The 18305-nt window shown below is 36.4% G+C and overlaps 1 long non-coding RNA gene across 1 annotated transcript; it reads left to right on the top strand.

The window, feature by feature from the left end:
* Positions 1-1339: 1339 nt before the first annotated feature.
* On the top strand, positions 1340-17815 carry LOC127471087 (uncharacterized). Its single transcript, XR_007904555.1, has 4 exons — positions 1340-1393; positions 6956-7031; positions 15682-15765; positions 17354-17815. It is a non-coding gene; the product is annotated as an uncharacterized LOC127471087 (long non-coding RNA).
* Positions 17816-18305: the final 490 nt, after the last annotated feature.

The raw sequence follows: 18305 nt of genomic DNA, 5'->3' as shown, positions 1-18305 counted from the left end.
TGCATATTTATATTTATGAATACATAATCACTGAAACTTGTATATACATTTATTTGTGTACATATCTAAATGTTGCAAGAGAAGCATCAACTCACTGTGTTGCTTTCACATCATTTTGACAGATACTTGAAATACAGATTTCTTTGTGCATAGCAAGAACACATGTATGTTTAAGAAACAGCATCTGCTTGCAGCTTATCTAAAAGAATATGAATAGATAAAAATAAATATTTTTCATCTATCATATAATCTCCTGAATGGATAATCAAGAACAGTGGGACAAAAAGGGTAGTGGATGAAATGCTGAACCTTAAGTCAATGGGAATTTTGTTATTGAGTTCAATGGGACCAATATTTTAACTGATACATTGAATTTCCAACCCTTACAAAAATGCAGTAGGCAGGTCATTAATCATACCTACTTAGGGTTTCACTAGTACAAACCCATACTTTAAATTGTGATATGAAAAGTTATTGTTTTCTTGTACCCGTGGGAGGGTATGGTGATAGTACTCACACAAAAATTAAATTAAAATGGGGCTTCTTATTCATGATGGAAAATATATGCTGATTGCAGCAAGAAGTACTCGTTTTTTGCCTTTTTTTTAGAGAAATACAGTTATGAAGCACAGCTGAAGCCTGAGCCTAAAAACATTCCCTTCATTTCTTCAGATGTCCTAGACCTCTTCTATCAACTACCATTACTTCAAGGTTAAGACACATGCAACACTAGATATGAAATTAATATGGATTATTTAAACTGAAAGGTTATTTTAAATTACCACTGTTCACAAATATGTGGAATCTTTAAAAGTGTGTGAAAGTGTTTTTTTGCAAAAGAAATATGAAATGCCCTTAGTACTTCGGAAGCATTTCCTGATGGTAGCCAAAATATCAGAAGTGAATATTAAATAACTTCTGAATCACTGAGTTCATTCTTTATCTTCCATTACAAACTTTTGAGGCACAAACAAGATGATTTTCAGTTTCAAGAAAGTACTTAAAAATGCTTTATTGGATACCAACAGTAATTAAAGTATTTCTGGAATTGCCAAACTATAAATCTATGAGAATAATAATTAAAAAAATAAGTGTATGGAAAATTAAGAGAGTTTGTATCTCACTAGTTTTTCTAACTGATTTTTTAATATACTATTTTTCAAATGAATAGTCTATAATTGCTTTTACTATTAAACAGATTCTTAGATAGTATGATGATCAGAATGATATAATTATCCAGGATGATAGACTGAACTTTGAAACATAAGGATGGCTTACATAGTATTGTTTATCTCCAAACATAAAATAAGACAAAATCTCAAATATGGTTATGCTTTGCAGGCTAAGAAGATATATTCTAGAAAAAATATTTCTCCTATTAAACTGAGAGAGGGTAAGTATACTGGGAATTTAAAAGGAAGTTCTTCTCCACCTAGTTGTAATTATTTACAACATGGTAAATTTTTCTATAACATTCAAATAAAATAATCTCATTCACTAAAAAAAATTCAGGAAATATGCAAAATATTTACATATATCTTGAAAATGTTAGATCACTTTTGAACTGTTGCCAAAAACACAAGGCGGAATGTCAGCTTATTCCAAGAAGGCAGACAGAAAGAAAATTAATCCAGTCTAGCTATTGGAAACTCTTTAAGGGGCTATAAAGTAAAATACAAATAAATAGTACAGATGATTACTCAGTCAGGAAAAATACATTTGTCTCTTATTCTGTCTATTCATCTGCAGCCTTTGTCACTCAGCCTCTTCACTTAAACACATTTGTAAAAATAGCTTTCAGGCCAAAGATCTGAAAAAGCTGACACAGACAGAAGAGTGAAACTTGCTGAGTGATTCTATGATTTTAGAAGAGTATTATATAAAATTCCCAATACCAGTGGAAGGCAAGAAATCTTCATTCTACCCCACTTCCTTAGGGCAGTAATAAGTACTGTAACTATTGAAATAATTCCATCCTTTGTTTTAATTTTGAATTTATCTCTTTGTCCTTAGTTTACCAATGAGCATTTTTGTTACCAAAAAAAAAAAAAAATGGTGGCATAGATATTCTACCATTGTGCCTTCATTCATAAGTGTAGATGCAGGACTCGTACAAAATGCTTTGGCCATGAACCCATAGAGGAAGATGCCTACAGTGAAGTGAATTTCCAGAGGTGGCAGCAGTGTTTCACTATGGCCAGGCAGAAAATGAAATGCCACCATGTAATAGTAATAAGTAAATAAGGTGTATTCAAGTACCCAAAATAACCTGTGGGACAAAAGTTCTTTTTGATATGTGTGAATATGTACACTGCTTTCTTCCAGAAATGTTGCTCCTTTAAAAAAATGCATGGTATCATATTGATAGCCACAGGGAAAAAAATCAGGCAGAAAGCACCATTTTAGATTTGGTGCAGGTGAACTCCCTCTTTGTCATGCTGCTCATGCTGCTGAGCAGCATGACAAAGAGTGAGTTCACCTGCACCAAATATCCTGCCACTGCATGGCTGCCACTGTAGCCCTGCTCATCCATCAAAGTCAAGAAAAAGACCTGTGAGATTTCAAAGTCTGGTGACTTAGGTGCAGACCCAGCTTCAGGGATTTGATGCAGTTCTTAGGTAATGTTACCCTTCTCTGACAGATCAGCACAATTACTTTAAAATATACTTTATTATTTAAACATTTTTATGGTTGGCCATAGAAGTTAAGCAAAGATATTTCACTGTTATCATTCTGAACCATGGCATTGCCCTCCTAAGAGAATTAGGGTTGTTCACGTAACAGAGCATATAGAGGTTGCTTCAATATTCATGCAGGAATTACAGCATAGCTACACCATGAAAAAATTTGCTTTCGTAGTTTTTCACTAATATGTTTCAAAATAGTCTCTTGTGAAATATTTTTTCTGTGCTGCTGCTTCCTCGATGGCTCATTTTTTGATTACTCTCTTAAACATAAAATAGGCATCTCTGAGATATGCAATTAAAATGAGGATATAAACAGGGATTCATTTAAAGAAGGATTATGAGGGGAATTCTAAATCTAACTATATAAGTAAGGACTACAAATGTAACCCAGTGCATTTATTAATCTGATTGGCAGAAATCATGTAGCAGCCAGCTGAGAAACAACATTGAAATTGTTTTCTTATACTATGCACTTTATCAGATGTATGCTAAAGAATTCCATCTCTATCTAGTGTCACCTTGACCAATTCCACATTCCACTTACTGCAAAGGAAAACAAATTCCCTCCTCCCCCTCACACTATGTTGGTGCAACTGGCCTGAAGAAAAGGTATTTGGGAAGTGAATGTATAGACTTTGTAGAAAATCTGACCATCTTTCTGTCCTTCATTTACACAGCTACTCTGATAAAAATAGGACAGACTATGAATAATTTTGATGACTAATCCAACTAATGCTCTAATAGCTTTGGACGTCTTTCTGTTCTGTCACATTATTTCAGCTCTGTGTATGTCCATGCCATCTCCTCTGCAATTCTGGAGATACAGGCAGCTTCCCTACCTCCCTACCTCACCTGCTTTATCTTCCCAAAGTCATACCATTAGTAAAAGGCAAGAATTCACAAGAATACAATGGCTTCTAATGTAGAAATCGGCATAGATGACGCATAGTGTAACACAAAGATAAAATCTGTATTTGGATTTTGAGAATATGCTTCTATGAGGGAAATGGCTATGGATTTAAGGTAACTCTGGAGGAAACTCAGCTACATTCTTACTGCCATCTAGACACCCATTTCACTGTGCATCTGAATTGCCTGTCTGGCAGTTCAGAGTTGAGGAAAGAGGAGTCATAGAGATTTCAGAGGTGTGTTTGGATAGAACTGGCCACCCATGTCCAACCTGAAAACCAGAGTAGCTACAAAGATTGATTTCTTCCAAGCATGTCAGTAGCAGAGAGAGAGTCTGAGAAACACAACACTGTCATTTTTGAAGAGATTTCAGAGCCTGATGCTCAGCTGGAAAAGCTTTGAAAAGCAAACTAGCTGTGCTATATGTCTGAGAGAAGCAGAAGGCAATAGCAATACCTTTGAAAATATTGACCTAGGAAGGGCAACTTGAATAGCAGAACTCAGAAGCAGACTACTCGATGAAATATTTTTTGATTCCTATAATGTAAATGCTAAAAAAAACCCAAAACAGCTAAAAGATATAACCCATCAGCTAACAAGGTACAGGAATCCAGCTGCTGACATTGTTACCTGTGTTTGACCTGCATTCTGGCAAACAGCTTGGCAAAGCCTTTAGATAGTTTGAATAACATCATGACAATTAATTAGCTCAGGACTCCTTTCAAACCGTATGAAAGCATGAAACAGTTGCCCAATGTCTAAGATGAAGATTCTCAAAGCAATAAAAGTAATTTAATCCCCATATTCAAAAAACGTGGAATGAGTCTATTCCCAAAGACAGTTTTCTTAACAGCCCAGTAGCTGTAAACCACTGTAGTCTGTGGATTTGAAATCCAGTTTTCTTCCTCTTAATTGTTACACAGCTGTAGCAACTGGTCACATAGTCTCCTCTCCTCTCCTCTCCTCTCCTCTCCTCTCCTCTCCTCTCCGAACCTCTCCGAACCTCTCCGAACCTCTCCTCTCCGAACCTCTCCTCTCCGAACCTCTCCTCTCCTCTCCTCTCCTCTCCTCTCCTCTCCTCTCCTCTCCTCTCCTCTCCTCTCCTCTCCTCTCCTCTCCTCTCCTCTCCTCTCCTCTCCTCTCCTCTCCTCTCCTCTCCTCTCCTCTCCTCTCCTCTCCTCTCCGAACCTCTCCGAACCTCTCCTCTCCTCTCCTCTCCTCTCCTCTCCTCTCCTCTCCTCTCCTCTCCTCTCCTCTCCTCTCCTCTCCTCTCCTCTCCTCTCCTCTCCTCTCCTCTCCTCTCCTCTCCTCTCCTCTCCTCTCCTCTCCTCTCCTCTCCTCTCCTCTCCTCTCCTCTCCTCTCCTCTCCTCTCCTCTCCTCTCCTCTCCTCTCCTCTCCTCTCCTCTCCTCTCCTCTCCTCTCCTCTCCTCTCCTCTCCTCTCCTCTCCTCTCCTCTCCTCTCCTCTCCTCTCCTCTCCTCTCCTCTCCTCTCCTCTCCTCTCCTCTCCTCTCCTCTCCTCTCCTCTCCTCTCCTCTCCTCTCCTCTCCTCTCCTCTCCTCTCCTCTCCTCTCCTCTCCTCTCCTCTCCTCTCCTCTCCTCTCCTCTCCTCTCCTCTCCTCTCCTCTCCTCTCCTCTCCTCTCCTCTCCTCTCCTCTCCTCTCCTCTCCTCTCCTCTCCTCTCCTCTCCTCTCCTCTCCTCTCCTCTCCTCTCCTCTCCTCTCCTCTCCTCTCCTCTCCTCTCCTCTCCTCTCCTCTCCTCTCCTCTCCTCTCCTCTCCTCTCCTCTCCTCTCCTCTCCTCTCCTCTCCTCTCCTCTCCTCTCCTCTCCTCTCCTCTCCTCTCCTCTCCTCTCCTCTCCTCTCCTCTCCTCTCCTCTCCTCTCCTCTCCTCTCCTCTCCTCTCCTCTCCTCTTTTAAATGTTTGTTGTTGACTATTATGAAGAGAAAGTATCTGATCTACTTTCTGGTCTTTCAAGGTGTGCAAAGTTGAGCAGATTCCCCATCCTACGCCTCTTACTGAAGACAAGGACTCTCTTGGAGATGGAATTCGTTTTTCCAGCTATTCCCACACTAAGTCAGAGAAGAGACAGCATTGGGTTAGATGGTGACAAAATAGGGGACTACAATATGAAAACTCCTTGATAATTAATTAATTAATTAATTAATTTTCTTAGAAGACCAACTTCTGCATATATGTTCAGCAAATATTACGCTGGTCTGCAGTTTACAGGATGCTTTCCTATAGATAGAAAGAACGCTATTGGGTCTGTGAAACTCATTCATTTTGAACCAAAGTAATCTGGGCACATGAAGGAAACCTTTTGTGCAAAAAACCAACACTTGCATAAACAACTGAATTTTATCTCTTCTCGCCTCCTGCGTGGATTTTTTGTGACTGGACTTAGGCAATAACAGAGAGAAGAGAACCCACCAATGCTCTCCATACTTCTCCAGTCAGATGATAGTCTTTTGACAACACAGGATAACTATTTCCATTTCTTATTGTAATTGTTTAGAAGTATAGCTCCTTCCTTACCCTTTCTTTATATTATAGCTTCTGCTGAGAAATCCTTGCCGCAGAGATCCTTCCTGTTTAGTTATACCAGCATGAACTTCTTAGTCATCTTCCAGTTAAGTGGTGATCTACCTCTTCAACTGATATGTTTCTTTGGTAGATGGGAACAGTGACCTAAATTCTGATATTTTAATTTTTTACTATTCATCTGTTTTACCCTGTGAAGCTCATGTGTATTCAAGTAATTTTTAAACAATGTGGGTTCTGCTGTCAGAATGAAAGGTAGGTCTCTTGTGTGTTGAGTATTGTTTCTGATCATATAGCAGCTATCAGTGGTTTCTGTGGCAAGTTCTTGCCAAAATTCTACTAGACATTTACAGTCTTGTGTGATGTTCCTAGATGTGCTTAAGAAGTCCTTCTTGTCTGGAAAGTCCACATCATGAATATAATTTCTGTTTTAGATGTGTGATATGCTGAAGTGACTGGAAAAGTGCAGGTGTATAAGTATCAACACTCAAAAGTTTTAAAATAAGCCTTTAATGTAGCTCTTTAAAATAACTCTTTAAATGTATGCATTCAAACTAAAACCATATACTAGTCTATATTTGCAACTGTTTTTTGTAAGACCATATGCAGAGAGATATTCTACTTTAAAAAAAAGTAACAACAAATGTATCTTTGTGCTTAGTTATCTGGGGTATTATAAACAGCATTTTTGGTTTATATTGGTTTAGCATTCATTCTTGCAAACCCTTTACCTATATTTTTGTTATTCGAAAGTACCAGTAAAGACAGTGAACAGCTTTTTTTTGTTTCTTTTTAAATTTTTTTAACCTGTAAATAGGCCGTGAAGCCACGGTGAGACACCCTGTCAAACTTGTGTAGAATTTCTGTGACCCCCTGGGATCCTGTTTCAGAAGGTCAGTGTTGAAATTCTACTTCATTACACAAATGTATGGCCGTATGCTGCCATCTGTCTGCTCTGCAGCTGGGAGTCAAGTGCATCATTAGTTTTATGTATCAAATTGCAGCTATTTTCTGTGTTTCTGAAAAGCTTTAAAGGCTTCTAATGTACTATTTTACCTCATTTCAAAGCAGTTTCTTGGTCTGCTTTGGCTTTTCATGGGAAAGCAGACTGCAAGGCTGAAAGGTTTGACATATATAAACAGGTTATTTTTTCTCTGCTCCTCAAGACAATGCCATTCTTATCATCTTTAGAGAATGAAAGAAGAACCAAATTGGTGTTGTCTGTGATATCTGTCATTTTCACAACTATTACTGTGACTATGTACCACCATATTCCAAAATACTGTATGAGAACTCAAAATGTTAATTCAAGCCAAAGCCTATGATGGACTTTTTCTTAACTCATTTTTTATAAAAGCCTTGAGACAGAATTTGGACTGACTAGCATCCTACAAATTCTGTATATTAAAGACTATTAAACGTCATTATTGTGATAAAAATTGTGAGAAAGAAATGGCATGTTGTGGTTTAAACCCATCTGGAAACTAAGCACCTTGCAGACACTTGCTCACTTCCCACCCTGCCTGCCCTCACAGTGGGGAAGAGAATTGAGAAAAGAAGCAAAACTCATAGGTTAGGATAAGAACAGTTTAATAGAGTAAAAGTATTATAATAACATTAATGATAATAATAACAATACTGCTAATAATAATAATTGTCATGAAAATGAGAGAGGGAGAGGAATAAAACCTGAGAGAAACAAGAAACAGCTGCTCACCACCCACTGACCAATGCCCAGCCCACCCCCAAGCAGTGATCGGCCCCTCCCAGCCAACTCCCCCCAGTTTGTGTACTGAGTGTGACATCCTATGTTATGGAATATCCCTTTGGCCAATTGGGGTCAGCTGTCCTGGCCATGTTCCCTGCAGTTCCTTCTGCAGCTCCTCACTGGCAGAGCATGGGAAACTGAAAAGTCCTTGACTTAGGGTAAGCGCCACTTAGCAACATCCAAAACATCAGTGTGTTGTCAGCATGATTCCCACAGTAAACCCAAAACACAGCAGTGAACCAGCTATTACAAAAACATAACTCTATCCCGTGCAAAACCAGGACATGGCACAATATTCATTTATTCTCTTCTTGTAATATGATGAGACTGATACTGTAATTTTTATTAATTTATTCCATTTTTTTTCAGATCTTAACATTTCATTCTTCCTCAGTGCCATTTTGTCCATTTTAAGTTATGATGCATGACCAAGTAGATGGTGAACACAAAATAATTTGTATAGCTCATTGACCATGCCAACATTAAGAAACTATTTGAAAATTTCAAATTAGACAAATTGATAATTTGACAAATTTTTAAATTTATCAATTTCCTACTTGAAATTGTCAATATTATCTATTATATTTATTACTTATAATTGTACCATGTTTTAGTGAATTCATGTCTTCAAAAACTAAGAAATGAGGATATGATATGATACTACTTTCCAACTCCAGAGGGAAAACCTTTTTCAAACTACCACAACTTTGCAGGCAAGAAGACTAGTTTTTATGTAGGTGCTATGTTTGAGATTTTTATTTATACTCCAAACTATTTAATCCAAAAAAAGATGTTATTCAAATACTGAACATTTACAAATCTGCTCCAGAAGTTGATTTCTTTTAGCTAAACCCTAGATAACCTCTTCAGATTAAAAGTAAAGATATTTGTTATTGCAATAATCATGAAGAATAACAGTTACATTTTCTGAAATAGGAAAGCAATTTGGCAAACTGTGCATATATTTTCCATGTAGTCAGCCATTTCATGACAGTAAAACAAAACAAGAGAATATATTTTTATAAAATGCTGTTTCATTATTATTTAAACTATAATTTTCCCAGATAAACAGCATTGTGCATTTTACCCATATGCAAAAACACTTGTAAAACTGAGAGATTAATGGAGGGTCATCATTTACATCAAAGCATAGGGGAATGAATTCTGTACCTTTATGTTCTTGTGAGGAATATGAAAGTAATAAAACCAACATTTATTCTGAGGTTTTTTTCAAGAATACGTGCTGTTAAATAGTATTGCTAAACTTAATACACAGGCTGTTTTCAAAAGAATGGATCAGGAAAGATCAGAAATGGCATCTACAATTTCCAGTGTGAAGTTCAAAGCATTAGAAATGCTGAGGAATTTTTATGAAACTTTTCTTAATTATGTTCTTTATGCCCTTTAATTAGCAAATTAAACAGAGTTTTTAACTTTGATTTTTTTTTTTCCCATAAGAATTATCAATCAACATGAATGCTTTTTACTGAAGACTGGTTTTATTTCAAAATAGTTCTGCTTTCTGCAAATAACACAATGAAACTGTGAAAGCACCCTGCCCATTACTGTTTTAGCAGGTGGTCATGTCATAAGCAGGATAAAATAAATGGTTTTGTTGTTGTTCAATTTATTTCTCTTTCTTTCCAAGTAGTTCATGTTCCTTAAGTTTCTAATATAAACATTATGAAAAATTCACAGCACAGACCTGTAAACCCTGGGCAAAATGTTACCTAAAAGAGATTTAAACTGTAAAATTTTAGGTAATTTTTTAACAAACCATATTTTTAGCAGTGCTCACCCAGTATCTCAGTGTGTATGTTTCATGAAAATCATGTAAAAGATACTTCTTTACTAGTTAGAGTTTGATTCACAATGCAGTACCTCTGGCAGAAAGAGCTTAAGCAGTCGCTTGAGTGCTTTCAGTGTTTTAACAGCCACACAGTCAATTTAACTCAGTTTAAAAGTATCCATCATCAGAGAGTCCATTTTCGTTAAACAGCCAGTGGATGTTATGCAGTCTGAATTGCTGGGAGGTTAAATCACATAATCAAAATGTGATGCTGAATAATATGGCTCGTAAGAAACTGGTTAATCTTATCTTCTGAGGCCATTGTAACAAAAGTGATGGTTATATTATATTAACTGGAGCCACTGAGATTGAATTGTTGTTTTATTTTCTGTGGAGATTGGGGGCTTTTTGTTTGTCCAGGTCTAATTTGGTAAATCTTAGGGTAAAGTAGCATTCTTTCTGCTCACTAGATTCTGCATGTACTACTACTTAAAGTTACTCAAGAACTTTTTCAGCATAGAAGTCTGAACCAGAATTTCTAGTGCTTGGAGGATTCCTGCTGCCTTGATCTCAAAGTGAAGACTCTTGCATCCTTAGCCTTTTGTTCTTCATTTCTAGACTGCTTTCTTCACAATAGATGTGATTGTAGCTGTAGATGCAGTGTTCTGCAGATAAGGGATCACAGCCATACTACGCTCAAGAGCGGTTTGGGTTTTTTCCCAGGATCAGAAACTGCTAGTAGATTTTCATGGGTGCTAGGAATTAAATTAGGAGAAGGAGTTCCAAAGATGGAATGAAATGAAATGAAATGAAATGAAATGAAATGAAATGAAATGAAACAGACTGAAGTTCCTACCCATGGGAAGCTTCACAATTTCTGGGTTTTCCCTTTGATTCAGAGTGAAAATTTTCCCACCAAAATTAAATTTGAAAAGTCTGACCGGATCTATTTTGAAGTCCTCTTCAAGTATGTTCTCAAAAAGGCTCCCAATTACATGGCTTTTTTCCCCCCTCACCTCTCCTGTTTTCTACATAAAAAAGAGTTTTGTGTATTATTCTTTCATTTTTCTTCCAGTCTTCCGGTTTATCCTCTCAAACTTGGTCCACAGAGTTTGCCTTCTGCCAAAGTACTGCAACTTGTTCTTTCTTTCATGATGCAATCAAATACTCATACTGTATTGAAAGCATGATCAGTAAATGATATTGTTTAGTTTTATGTTCTTATGAATGTGTATAGTTCTTTCTGTGAAAATAATGCAATTTCACTGATCAGAGGAATTTATCATCTTGTACCAGTAGGGGAAGTCTCTGATTTGTGTGTGACAGAAATCCACAAAACAGATCAAAGTACTCTTTTGTTCAGAATGCTTGAATGCATCTTTCTGCACAAGAAAAGAAAGAAAAAATAGAAAAAAAAGATGTGGTTTCAGTTAACTGTATTTCCACAATAATAATCCTTTGATATTAATCTGGATGCTCAGGTAAAAGGTAGGCTTTCCAGCAACACAGCAGTCCCCTTTGAAGATCTAACTGTCCTTATAGCACAAATGCTCTATTTTCTTCTATTTGGGTTCATCCTCTGAAATAAAAGGTAGACTGGAAAGCCCTTGCTGAAAAGAAAATTCATACTGGAGAGTGACTGCTAAGAAACAGTGTCTCATTAAGTTTCCCCAAGACTTTCATCTTGCAGCTACTAGCAGAAAACTCAATGCAGCTCACAGCTCTCCTAGCTCAAGACTTTAGAAGCATAATCCATTTATGAAATAGGCTTGGTTGCTCCTGTTTCCTTTAATGTGAGAACCCTCTTTGTCTCATGGCCTGTGAGTCTGCTTTCCATCTACTTGCATGCTTCTCTCTCAAAGTGTGAGACCAGATTAATAGTAAGGTTTCCACTTGCTGAGAATTTCTAAAAACAAGGAGGAATGCTGTACAGATGAAAGCTTAAATCTGCTATATGAAGGTGAATACTCTGGCTTGATAATATTGAGTAGGCTGGAATAATTAGTGTAACAAACAAATAAAAATATCTCAGTTATACTTTAACCTTCTTAGAACCAGAATGGTTGTGCCATCAATGTGGGTTACCTAGTGGTGTAATAAGAATAATCACTCTTGTCAATATGTAATATGGTACACCTGACAGGCACGTAATGGAAGGAGAAGTTCACATTTGGTAGATGGTATTAGCAAAGCCTCACAGGCACTATCTAGCCAATCCTCTGCCATATGGCTTCCTGTCCTGTTGCCTGAATCAAGTGGAACTAAGTGAGAATTTTGAATGTTCAGTGCTGGAGGGAGGACAGCTATAAGCCAAGAGAGAGGCTATCTCCTTCCTGTCTTCATTCTCTCACCTTCCTCCAAATTCAAATTTTATTGCAGTCCTTTCAGCTCACCTGTCAAATTCTTGTTATTTTTATCTGTCATGCTTATATAGATGAAGCATGTAATCCACTTTTGCTGCTTGAAAATAGGATGATACTCATCTCTGGGTAAGTAGGTCAAATTTGGCTTTTTATGATTATTGACATTCTTTTTATGGCCCTGCTATTTTACTCCTGTCAGCTGTAATGCACATGTGGAAGCACTCAAGGTAACATTAAAGATAGATGGGATAATCGCTGCAACTTGCTGCTGCATTGAGAAATGTAGTGCCACTACTTCTGCAGCAGAGGTCAGCTTCCAGTGGGCACACAAAGTACCAGCACCATTTATATCTTTGATCTCTGGTTAGAATGAGTGAGTATTGAGACTGAACTATATGCCTCCCCGAGGTTCCCCCTTTATCCTGGAGATAAAGAAAGTTTGCTTTGCTGCAAATCGGAGTTTTCCATCTCCAGAAAAATCAGTCCAATGCTTTCCAAGACTACTAAAAGCTCTGTGGAAGTAAAAGTAAATGAAGTAGATTATCAATTGCTTTCTGTTGGCATCATGGGTGACTTAAGTGTTTTGCATATTCTTCTTGAGTAAAAGTGAAAAAACCCTAAACTGTGTAAAAAATAATTTCTTTTCATATTTATAGTGCACTCTACCAAATACAATTGTGAGTTAAATGGTTCTAATTTTCATTTCTATCAGATTTGGGCCATTTAAAATGACTGGTGTGCATCTTGGTGTAATGAGAGCAGAATGTGAAAAAGAAATAAGGCCAAGTAAAGATTGAGACAGAAAAAAGGAGTTAACAGTACTCTGTTTAAAAAAAAAAAGAAAAAAAAAAGAAAGTGAGAAAAGGTAAAACATCCCTCTAAAGAAACTGTTGCTCAGCTCAACACATCAGGGACATGAATTTCCTTTCATTTGACAGATTTTCTGACAGCTTTGGAATTAGTAATCCTTAAGTAAGGTTTTTGCTTGAATAAAAATGATTTTCCATTGGAAATTGGTAATTTTATTCCCAAAATTAAGCAGAGACAACCTACATCTTCTGAAAACAATCTTAAATAATCTGTGACACTGAAAATTATGATTAAAAATTAATTTACAATTTATGGTCAAGTCATCCAACTTCATTCTCATGTGAAAAAAAATTTCATTACATATTCCATTCTATTCACATAGTATATTTAAAGTTTCCTCTCCTGTTGATTATGTCTGTGACTTCAAGCATGGAAATGACTGTCAATTTTTTTCATTTTGTTCTTCTTAAATCAGCGATATTTTTCTTTGAACTACTGCTATTCAACAGAAGTGGATCAGGGAGTGATTCAGAGAGGTTCCCCTTGATATTTCGTAGGAATGGCAGAAGTCTCTTCTTAAAAGTTAGCTACAATACATAAATCAGGAGTAATATTGTACTCTTCTGTGCAACTACATCTGTAACTAATATCAGAATCTGAGTGTACAGACAAGACAATGGCTACAGATCAGACTTTATTTTTAAGGCAAGAGAGAGAAATGGATTGGACACAGTACCTATGTAAATCTATGTAAGTACAGATTTTCAAAATCAGAAAAAAGAGTGGAACCTTTTAAAGTTCAACAAAGACAGTGCAGGGTCCTGAATCTGAAGAGGAATAACCCCAGACACCACTACAGGCTGGGGGCCAACCTGCTGGAAAGCAGCTCTGCAGAGGAGGACCTGGGGGTCCTGGTGGACAACAAGCCCATTTGCATTACTGTACTTGGGAGATGATAACAGCAAATGATGTCTTATCTTAAAGACATTAAATTTGGGGACAGGGAAAATTAGTCCCTGGTTCCATGTAGTAAAAGCTATTTAACAAAGAAAGCTAAACAATGCAAAAGACAGAGTTAGCAAGTACATTTAGAAACTTTGGTTGTGCAACAGTCTGAAATGCCTATTTAGAAGGTCTGTTTTTCTTCTGCATAAATATGATGATCACTGGTATTTTATTCTGACAGCTGCACAAGGTAAAATTTAGTGGCCCCTCTTTGGATTATGGTGTGATTCCTCTTACAGTATGCTCTTACAGTACTCCACATAAACATCTAGTCAGTGACTTGTGAAAGATGTACTCTTGAACCTTCTCCATCTTGTTAAACCCCTGTCTTAGATATGGCCATCTTACTGCTGCATTAAGTTCTTCATTCCACACATTACCATATTTCATGCATATTTTGCATTTTAAAAATGTGTGATTTCTTCAGAACTAGTAAAATGAGAAATTGAAGTGGATCCAGCAAAGGAGTTTTATGAAATAAATTCTTTAAATAATAACTTCTGGTTTTTTGTATATAGCACAATTTAATGTTGGTTTAATATTTAAATAATGAACACAATTATTAAAGATTCAGTAGCACTATATTTTAATCAAAATGCATTTCTGTATGGCAGTGTTCCTCAGTCTTCTTTTAACCATTATTGCTAGTAAAAATATTATGGAGATAGTGGGCGACCATGTATTTATTTGTGTTTAAGTTCCAGTAGGTTGACAGAAAAGCTGTAGAAATATGCATGAAATAGTATGCATGACCTATTTTGCTAGATAACGTTAAAAGAGCTTATTCTGATGACCTTGTTGCCCGTAACAAAAACACAAACCAACAGAGTGCCGGTTTATGCGGTGCTTTATTTGGGGCCCCGGGAACCTGAGGACTAGCGTCCCAAGTCAGGATTCCAAAGACCTCCATTCTCAGTTCAGCTTTTTTACACAAACAAGTTTACGTGCAGTTTCCACAGCAAAACAGTTACATTCAGTTACAAACAAGCTCATAGCAGTTTCTACAACAAAACAGTTACAAACAAGCTCATACTTCATACTGATAACAATTAATAATCATCTACTCTAATCATAAATCTACTTAAGCTGTCTTACCCCTAGAAACTGATTAACAGACCCTTACCACATCCCAGGTAACAAATCATTATATACATGCTTGACTAAATCCTTTGATTATTGTTGCCATCTCTTCAGCACATTCCATACTCACAAACAAGGTTGCTAGCTTACTACTTTGAAGCATTGCTTTCTAGGCCTACTCTCTTACTAAGCCTTAGCCATTCTACTACTAAATTTGAATTATTCTCCAACAACCTTGTTTTAACTTTTATAGTAGGAGGAAACTGTAACAAAGTTGCAAAGGAAACCATCAGTACCGAGTTAATACATGCTTTAAATTAAATTTGCCTTGTCAGCACTAAAATGACACGAACATGATTTAGTAGCTTTTTCTCTCACTATGCTCTCCAGAGGGCTTTCTTTCCTCCTAAAGCTTTTAGAAAGACCTTTGTTAAAAAAAATGAAGTTCCGCTGTTAGATAAGGGTGCCCTCTTATGGAGACTATGGGACAAAGGCTCGTTGAGTATTTCAAGATTTTTTTCAAGGGCTTAATAGGTTTACTTTACAAATCAACACAGTGGGTGATCAATAACTCAGCAGGTGGACAAGTAACAAAATTTGTAATTTAGAAAGCAGAAATAAGCATTTCATTTCTTTGTCGTATCCCCTCATGAAAATCTTCCTCTTTAGGGAAGTTTTGCCTTTTGCCTTCGATTCCAACAACTACTGAATTTCTCCTTCAATTACAGGTAGAAATTGTGCAAGTACAATTAACACTGATGGAGAAAAAATTATTCAAGACATGGGGGAAAAATAAAATGTGAATAGCTGAGGTAAGGCTTGATTTAAATTAATAATTTTGTAAATGCACCTAATCTCTGCCCAGATTCATTTTCAGTATTAATTTATTAACACATATTTAGGGTTTAAGTCAGAATAAAGGTATATATTTCCTATATGTAAACTAGATCCAACTTCATCTGTATTACTCTGTGTGTTTTCATGTTGGAAAATCAGACAAATAATTCCATGGATCCATTTTATGAATAGAATAATTTTCTTCATTTCCTACTAAAAACTTATTTATTGTTAATAAACTTTTTTTCTTTCTAATCTAAAGTGCTTTTAAAGTGGCAATCAAAATGCTATTAATGTTTTTCATCTGTCCACAATTTTTCAGTCTTTTATATTCCATCCTCACAGATGTAATGACATATGCAGCAATGCAGAAGTTTTTTCATTTGGATTTGTTAATATAATGTGACTGGAAAGATACATGAAAAATCCAAGATCTGATGCAGGCCAAAATAATGAGTTAGAATACAGAAATACTGTATTAGTATTTCTCTTAATATTCAAAATTAAGCAGAATGGTTCAGATGTTAGTGTGCTAATGAATTGCTTAAGCAAGAGTTAAATATCTTTAAATGTATTTTCTTTACTGGTAACATTGAAAGTATTGAACATTGAAAATAAGCTTGTGTTTTTTAGTGTCTAAAGATCTGAATAGCTTGTGTCCAAGAGAAAAAGGAGTCGCCTGAGGAGCCCTATGAATCATTGACATATTTTTTGTTGCATTTTACTGTGTAGCACATTTTACCTTTTGCTTTATAAGAAGGTAAATAGAAAGCTGCAGTTGGAGTTACTCTGACAAACAAATGCAGTTTTGCTGAGGCTATTTGTGGAAAACTGTTGTGCTGCCCCCACCACTTAAAGAATCAGCAAACTGGAAGGGCATAAGAAATTGATAGAACAAACAACTTGAAATCTGGAAAATATTTGTGATGCTAAGTGACTAAGGAACTGTATGCTCAGCTTGTCTAAAAGAACTGGCTGGCGTACAGTTATTTAAGATTACTGATGATAATGTCTCTACTTTGAACAGACAGAATAAGATGTCATCTTCAAATACCTGTTCCAAGTCACAACTCTTCTGCAAAATACATTTTTCCATCCACTCCGCCTCTTCTTGTTTTTATAATGAAGTTGCAAAGGAATGTGCAGCAGTATCTCATACACAGTATTTTTGGGTTTACCACTATTATTTACATACTATGTATTTTGGCATTTATATTATCTATGATAATATTGACTCATACTATCAAGAAACATCTTGCATTGATGCTGAATTCTTAGATCACTGTCATGGCAGAATGAGTTCATCCATAACAGTTTTCCCATAGGGTGCTGTCTGAATGGTTTATCTTAAAATACAGGAGCTATGGTAAAGGAAATCCAGGAGAAGGTAGACAATATAATGCCAGAAAGAAACGCCTAATTGGACAATGTAAGTAGTGAAGTCTGATAGTACAATTTTTAAAGAAAAAAATAGAACTATTAACTAAGAGGAAGGGAGGATTAATATAAATCCATGTTAAAAAAATCCAATAAAAATTTATTTCTTTATGTCTCTTGAGGAAGTTGCTGATCGTGGTGCTCTGTGAAGACATCAGTGAAGCAGCTCCTGAGACAGCAATATTTCATGGCTGACAGAAAAAAGGATTGCTGGAGAAGAAAATAGGATCATTTTAATTTCCCTTATATCCAGTCCTTGTGAGGAAGCCATGACATTACTACGAGCACTGTGACTTTAACATGGCTAAAAGCCAAGCTGGAAATACGGTGCAAGATCTAGACTTTCTGAAGCCAATTATCAACCGTCTCCTTGCTAATCATGTTCATGAATAAAAAGTTAGCGCATTATATGGTATAATGTTCTTTGGTGAGAAGCGTGGGCAGAGGATAAGTCTGTTCTGATCTTCAGGATGATCAGCAGATAAGAAACTAAAGGACTAAACAGGTCAAAATAATTTCCTAGCTTTTGGATGCTGGTAACAACCTGTAGTGAGTTTTAACACTTCCACTTAGGGTAATTTGTATCAAGATAGGTACTAGACTTTTTTTTTTCCAGTGTTCTTATATTCAGCACACATTTGTATCCGTGTGTTACTTCTCTCGTGGTATACCTAAAGTAAACTGCACATTGCCATATATATAGGATTAATGAGGTTATAAATAGTACCAACACTGTATTTCTTCAAGTGGCAATGGAGCTGTTGGTTACGAAGTCATATCCACTTTGAACACTGAGGGGTGCTATGATATTAAATATTGCAATTCACTCTTCTTCATTGGAAACAGGTTGTACCATCTGATAAACCCCTTCACTTTTCACTTATTTATAGCAATTACAGTTATATGCTATTACTTGTATTAATTAGTAATAATGACTTTATTATTTTTATTGTTGTTATTGTTATTATTATTAGGCGTCACTAAGACTTTGTGTGAAAACAGGGGCCAAATAAGTAAAGTAGCGGTAGTTTGTATTGATTGTCTGAATGCAACTCTAGCATTAACTAATTGTAGCTGA

The sequence above is a fragment of the Manacus candei genome, unplaced genomic scaffold (assembly GCF_025592945.1).
Source record: "Manacus candei isolate 608988 ecotype Guabito, Panama unplaced genomic scaffold, ASM2559294v1 h1tg000023l, whole genome shotgun sequence".
Taxonomy (NCBI): Eukaryota; Metazoa; Chordata; class Aves; order Passeriformes; family Pipridae; genus Manacus; species Manacus candei.
Note: the sequence above shows the minus strand (reverse complement) of the source record. Positions and strands in the feature narration are given on the sequence as shown.